Source organism: Solanum pennellii, chromosome 11 (assembly GCF_001406875.1).
Source record: "Solanum pennellii chromosome 11, SPENNV200".
Classification (NCBI taxonomy): domain Eukaryota; kingdom Viridiplantae; phylum Streptophyta; class Magnoliopsida; order Solanales; family Solanaceae; genus Solanum; species Solanum pennellii.
In genome coordinates this window covers 36,403,784-36,411,180 of record NC_028647.1, presented here as the reverse complement: position 1 = coordinate 36,411,180, position 7,397 = coordinate 36,403,784, and the positions used below count along the sequence as shown (strand labels likewise).

General features: G+C 35.2%; 1 pseudogene; it reads right to left on the bottom strand.

The window, feature by feature from the left end:
- Positions 1 to 240: 240 nt before the first annotated feature.
- LOC107003413 lies at positions 241 to 7,140 on the bottom strand (annotated as a pseudogene).
- Positions 7,141 to 7,397: the final 257 nt, after the last annotated feature.

The following is a 7,397-nucleotide window of genomic DNA, read 5'->3' as shown; positions in this document are numbered from 1 at the left end:
TTTTTCAAGATTTCTTTTATTTTTTGGTCTTTTTTTTAATATTTTTTTAAATAAAAAAATACTATTTTTAGTCCAAAATTTGGAGTTCACGCTCCTTTTAAGCGTGAAATCACATTGGTGCCAACTCAATAAATAAACTGCCATGTAAGTTTGGTTAATGGTAAAAATGACTTAAAATATCGAATTTCATTGAGTTTAATGTTCAGTTGATAAAATAGAAGGGTTCAACATACAAACTCATACAAGCATAAAAGTCTATCATACCATTTCACCTAAAGAAAATCACATAGATTTATGACCCTTTGAAAAGTTAAAGAGAACATCAAGGTAAAACTAAGCAAGCTCCCGGAGATTTGTATGTAAAAAAAGAAAGAAAAGAAAAAAGCCATTGCATGGCCATTTTTGTAATTACAATCTAAGTCTTTTTGCAATCAGTGGTCAAAAAGACAGTCTAAAGGTAGAAAACTATAAAAGCCATTGCATGGCCATTTTTCAACATAATGTACACTTGAAGACCACTCTGTGACTCCTCATTTCCATAGACTTATTTCTGAAGAATGATTCCTCTGCAATTAGCATTAACAGCAAAGGAAAACTCACAATCTATTTTCTTTGTAAGAGAACAACAGACACTTCAGAATTTGTCGTTCTGAACCCAAGCAAGATCAATAGAAGTGCTTGAGGCATTTCATTAATGCCTCGGTGTGCTTGGGCTTGCCTACAGAGACACGAACATATCCCTTCAGCTCCTTGCTGTTGTAGTGACGGATCATCACTCCCATTGTCGCAAGGTCTTCCTGCAACACGAGTTTCTACAGTTAAAATGTAGGAGAGACAGAAATGCATTATGTACTTGCCCACTACGCCTTCAAAATCGCATAACGATATATTCATAAAACAGATGCAATACCAAGAAAGGGTGAGCATGGGCAGTATTAGGATCACTTCACAACCGTGCCTTAATATAAATCTGAATACTACTATTACTACTACAGGCTTATATGCATCAATTTAGAAGTTCATGTCTGCCCATAACAAATGTTAGCTCTTCTTTCTTTTTTTGGCGCAACAATTAGTAGGTCCAGTTTTGTTCTTTCTCGTGTTACAATATAGTTAGCTCCAATATATAGTTAGGAACAATATAGTGTTTCCTAATATCTTATCTGCATATTGCTTCTTAAAACTGGTGCCCGGTTAGCCCACAAGTTCTCCTCAAACGTGTCTATCACGTAACCTCCAGCCCATTGCATCATCTCCAACTTATTTTACTGTAAAAGACCTCAAATACGTCATATTCTTAATGTTATGTTAATTCACTGCCTCGGCAGTCAGCAGTGATCGGTCATCTCTTATTTAGCATAATCATCGAGTATTTTGACGATCAAACTAATTCCATTATTCCATGCACTACCATAACATAAAAGAGTAGTCTACTAAAGTGCTTTTACTTTTCACCTTGGTATCAAACTTCTACATAGTATTGTTTAGCACAGGATGGAAGCCACGAGACCAAATAAATAAATAAATGAATTAGAATAGAAGACGTGACAGAATTGACTTTACAAGAATGGAACTTGGTGATATAAGTACTTTTACCTTCAATTTCTTAGCATCCATTCCAGATGTAACCTTACAGAGAATGAAATTAGAATAGCTAGGGTATGGATCAAGAAATGGGACTTCTTTCAAGAGATTAAATAGCCTCTCCCTTTCTTGCACCAGTGCCCATTTCACATTCTGGCATAAACGCCACAATAATCAATAAAACTTTCCAAAAAAAAAATTGAAATTGTTACTTATAATAGAGATTATAACATTTGGGAAAAGTTATTCAATAATGCACAGTAGAAATGTTCCACATCCTAAAATACCTCAAGATAAGCGGGGTTCTTTAAAGCAGCGCAAGCAGCAACTTCAGCAGCAAAAGACACATTATATGGTTGCTTTGCTCGCCAAAGAAATTCAATAATACTCCGTGGAAATGCTCCATATCCTACTCTTAGTCCAGCCAAACCTGCGGATTGGGATACCATTTAAATTAGTCAACTATACTCAAATCCCAACAACCCATTTATGGTAGCACATGTAAACACTGATGTCGCGGATAGGAACACAGTGGAGATGATGATGTATCAGCCAAAACTGATAAGATCGTGCACTATATCAGCAGAAGAGCAACAAGAGGCATACGGGTTTTCCAAGCACACATATTGAATTCTCTCATAAATGTCAAATGGGAAAGAATGAACCTACCAGCTCTTTTGCTGAACATGCGAAGAACAATCAGATTCTCATGCTTCTTCACCCACTTTATCTTAGACTCCATTCCAGAAAACTCAACATATGCTTCATCCGATATTACCAATATGGGCAGGTGAAGTATTTTCAAAAGAGTTTCATCATCAATAATACTGTTCAACAACAAGACAGATTGTTCCGATAGAATAACAACAAAAAGGAGGTAAGGTATATAAATTTATAATGCCAAACAAACTCCAAAGAAAAGAAAAGTCAATGCAGTGGAAAGCGAGCAAATCCAATGATGACATTATTATTATTATTATTATAATAACAATAATAATAATAATAATAATAATGATGATAATAATGATAATAATGATAATAATAATAAGTAAAGATATTCTATATATGGTAAAACAACACTAAGATGGTGTGTTTAAAAATTATGAAGTGTATCAAGCCCCAATAATATTTAGCATGGAATCTACATCATTTACAACAGCCATGTTGCACCAAAAAGAGAGCATAGAAATACAATTTTGTTCAAGGCTATGTATGTTTGAATGTTTCTATGTTTGCCTTCAAGAAATTCTGTTCCTTTCCATCCATATGTCCACCAAACAATGATGGAATAGTATCAAGACCATCTTGTTATTGGTGTTCTCCCCCAACTAAAAAATGAAACACAGTATTACTGGCTAACTTGAAATTCTAGTAATACTTCCTAGTAGTCGTTTTCTTTATCTCGTGGACTTAGAAAATACTGAAAATAAGAAAAAGGAAAGGTGAAACTGAAAGCTATGTAGCAATACCTCCCATCAGGATTATTAGGCGATGTCAGAAATATGCACTTCGGTTTCTCACGTTCAACCACTTCGGCAATCCGTTCTACATCCAGGCTAAAATCTGGGTTTTTAGACACTGCCAGTTTGACAGAGCTACAGATTAATGTATTGACAGAAGGCTCAATAATAATTTATCGCATTGAAAAAAATTGGAATTTATCAGTTTATTTAATTTTGCTCCATGCCTTAAAGATGCCGTTGTCTGAATGTAGAGTCTCGGCATTTTCTCACTCCATTTCTCTCTGAAATTTCACCATTTCACAGTATGGTATTACCAAGCAATACATCATTTATGGGAAAAGTCCTGATGATTAAGTAACAGCAATAACTAACAAGCTGCAGTGATTCCAATGCAACTACTTGTTATGAAAACTATCATTCCTCCATAAAGCACATAAATAATCAGCTTCTAATGATGATTGCTAGGAATCCAACATCCTTTGGGGTGAAAATGATAAGATAACAGTAGTTGTTTCAGGAATCAAAAAGAGCTGATGCTCAACCATAAATAGATGTCATCAGATAATGATGGTATTTCACTGATCAAAAAATTAATTAGAATGTCAGGGTATTTTAATCAAATGTAACCAAGTTATTTCTCAAGATAGTGAGTCTAAAGTTTTGGTCTTTCTTGAACTAAGAGACAATAGGATCTTATCTCTTTCTCTCTTACATTCAACCAAAGATGATTTGTTGCACCAGAACAAGTCCAAGTCTCACGACTCTGCTAGAAGCTAAAGGATCTAAGACTCAGTATGATAATAATGAGGAACATAATTAAAGCTCATATCTACCTTTGATGACATCTGCTCGATTTACAGCTACATCAAATTCATACATTGTGAAAGTGGGTGGGCAGTCAACAATCTTGTCACCAGGATCCAATACGCATCTGCAGCAGAGAACAGTTAAATATCTGAACTGTAGGTCAAACAAGGACTATATCTCAAAATGCCACACTTGTTGTCAGCGTTTAGTAAGACTTCAAATAAAAAGATAGTCTAATCATGATATTTACCTTATAATTAAATCAATGAGTTCATCTGCACCGCACCCTGCAAGAATATACTCAGATTCAAGGCCAGAATCTTCAGCAAGAGCTAGCACGCAACGTACGGCTTTCAGGATCAGGATAAATATACGGAAATTTCATAGCCCCCAAAGCTTCGCTTACCTGCAAGAACTTCAACAGCTTAAAGTTGAGAAGGCGGAAAATAAATACACAGATATTTTTCCATTAAACAGTGGGCATTGCAAAAGATACTAACTTGCCTCTGGAGGAGGGCCATAGGGGTTCTCGTTAGCATCTAATTTCACAATGTCCTCTGGCTTTCTACCAAGACGAGTGGACAACACCTGTATAGTTGCAAGCAGTTTTTCAGATGCAACAAGAAAGTATCACATCTAACACATAAAATATCAATCATGTGCTGGTCTTAACTCATTATATCCTAGAAAAATGAAAAGGAAAACAACAAATATATCAGAATTTCCTCATAACACCTTTCTTTGCATAGAAGACACAAAATTCAATACTTACATTAAAAACCATATTTTTTATCAAGAGAGACAGGGAGAACTTCACATTTTATGTCTATTATCAAATGGAGAAAAAAGGGAAAAAAACTGTAATGAACAAACAAACTTCCTAGTAGTAATTTTGCCTATCTAGCTAAGTAAAGAAGATATAACTAACTCCTGTATGCCTAATGATTCAAGAATCGAAGGGCATAAGATATAGCTTACTTCCTCATAAAATAATTCAAGACCCAAAGGATGATATAATAGAAATTACTGTGCCAAGAAAATACATTTTTCATTAAGTAAACTTAATTACTACAAATATCACACTTCAATAGCAAACAGTTGTCCACACGACTTGTATTCACAAAACCTGCCAAGCTGATAAACCAACAATCACCCACTTAATAGAGGAGAACATCTAATGTCCCTAAGGCTTAATGCTATATAAAGATAAACAGATAGGATGCTTAGAATGGTTCGCTGAAACCATTGACAAAATAGTCAATGACAAAGCTCAGATCCCAGATAGAAGCTGCTTTCCCCCTAATGTTTCACATTTTTAGTTAGTATCCTTTCAAATTTCACAATTTTCAATTGTTCCCTTTTAATGAATACCCTCTTCCCAACCAAGAAAGCCTATGTGATTCAAATTCCTATATAAGTTCCTCCACCCACCCCTAAATCAAGCTGCAGCACTGAGATTGTCAGTAGTGAGTTCAAGTTCTCAATGTCCTCCTTTTGGTTTGATTATTTAACTTGATTCGCTTGACACAATATAAGGTTAACTATACAACAACAGCTAAGTTTCAGTCTCACACAAATTAGGATCGTCTATATGAATCTTCACTGATCATATTACTTCATATAAACTCATCTCATGCCAATATTATACAAAAATACTTTTTTTTTTAAAAAAAGGTTCAAAATGTTTTTTATATTTTCTACTAACATATAAATCTTTGAGAGGTTGACTATTATTAGTACATTGTCTCCTACAATACAATTAACAGCGGTTTTAAGTTCTATGCACTAAGAATATATTTATACAAATAGGTCACTTAAAAGGTAATTGCTGGTAACACTATTTTTTTTAATGACCATAGCGTCTGAGCTAGCTTTCACGCAGCTCGACTAATTCCATGTGATACCTACCACCTCCCACCAACAACAAGTACCACTATTAAAGGTAACACTATTCTTTTATGACCATGGTGTTCGGGCCAGATCACACACCTTGACTAATTGTATGGGATACCTACCACCTACCACCTGCCACCAACAACACGTACCGCTATTTTTTTTTTGATGACCATGGTGTCTGAGCCAGTTTTTGTGCACCTCGACTAATTCCAAAGGATACCTACCACCTCTCACCAGCAACAAATACCACTATTGATTGCATTGGTTCATATATAACTTAAACTCCTTTCACAAATAAATACAGTATAACTAAATGTAATCAACCAACAACAAGAAATAAGAAGTGGATCCCAAATACTCACCTCAAATGGCGAAATGGGTTGATTAGGGGACATTTTTTTTTTTTGACGACAAGAGAAACCTGCAGCCGCTACCCTTTTGGGTGTGCAAGGGGTAAAACCCTGCTCCTATGAAACAACTCGCAAACCACATAGGAGAGGTAACCCGCACTAGGCAAGCCTGGTGCGACGAGCTCGACCCAGAAGGCAAACCCCTTGCTTTCGCTGACAAGGAGTTTCGAACTTGAGACCTCCAACATGGAAGTCCCAAGCTCAAACCACTAGGCCACCCCGAAGGGTATAAGAGGACAATTTAAGAAGATGGGTCCTGATAAAAGAACCCTCATTTACACAATTATTGTTTTTTTATGACCATAGTGTCCGAGTTTTTGCGCACCTCGACTAATTCAATGGGACACCTGCCACCTCTCACCAGCAACAGGTACCACTATTGCAGGTAACACTATTGATTGCATTTGCATTGATCAATATATAACTTATAAACTCGTTTCACCAATAAATAGAGTAAAATAAAAGTTAATCAACCATACATCAAGAAATAAGAAATGGATCCTACAAATTCACCTCAAATGGCAAATGGGCTGATAAGGGGACAATTTAAGAAGATGAGTCCGGATAAAAGAATCCACATTTACACATTGTTTCTGCTGATGACTCTCCTCTTCTTGCACTGAAACTGAAGAGGCCATACAAGTAATTCTCCTCCTCTTATTTCCTTCTATTAAGCAAATGGGTTTTGCTCTACCAATGCAAATAGATGAAATGTTGCATAATTCAACCAAACCCATCAATCGAAACTTGTTATTCCCTGCGTTCAAAGTTCATTTCTTGAAAAACGCAAAATCAATTTGCAGCTAAAAATCATTGCATATATATATATAGAGAGAGAGAGTGGGGAGAGAAACTGCGTACAACTCGATTCGCCGGCGGGAGAGGTCCAAGTTCAGGCAAAGGAGAGTGGTGTCCACTTGGCCTAAGGCTGTGAGTGAGTTGAATTTTAGGTGAAGTGCATTAGTAGCCATTTAACGGTTTGTTATTTAAAATGTAATAAACATTTGCAAAAAAATATTTACCATTTATAGTAATAACATTTTTTTTACTTGACTACTTTTAATACATTTATAATGCAAGTTTAATACATATTACAAAGACAAATTTATTATTCAAATATAATACAATTTCTCATAATGGATAATATATTTATCACACATTTTAATACACTTATAATATAATATGACAATTTTTTACCAAATAAACATAATATATTTCAAAAACAATTATAATTCAA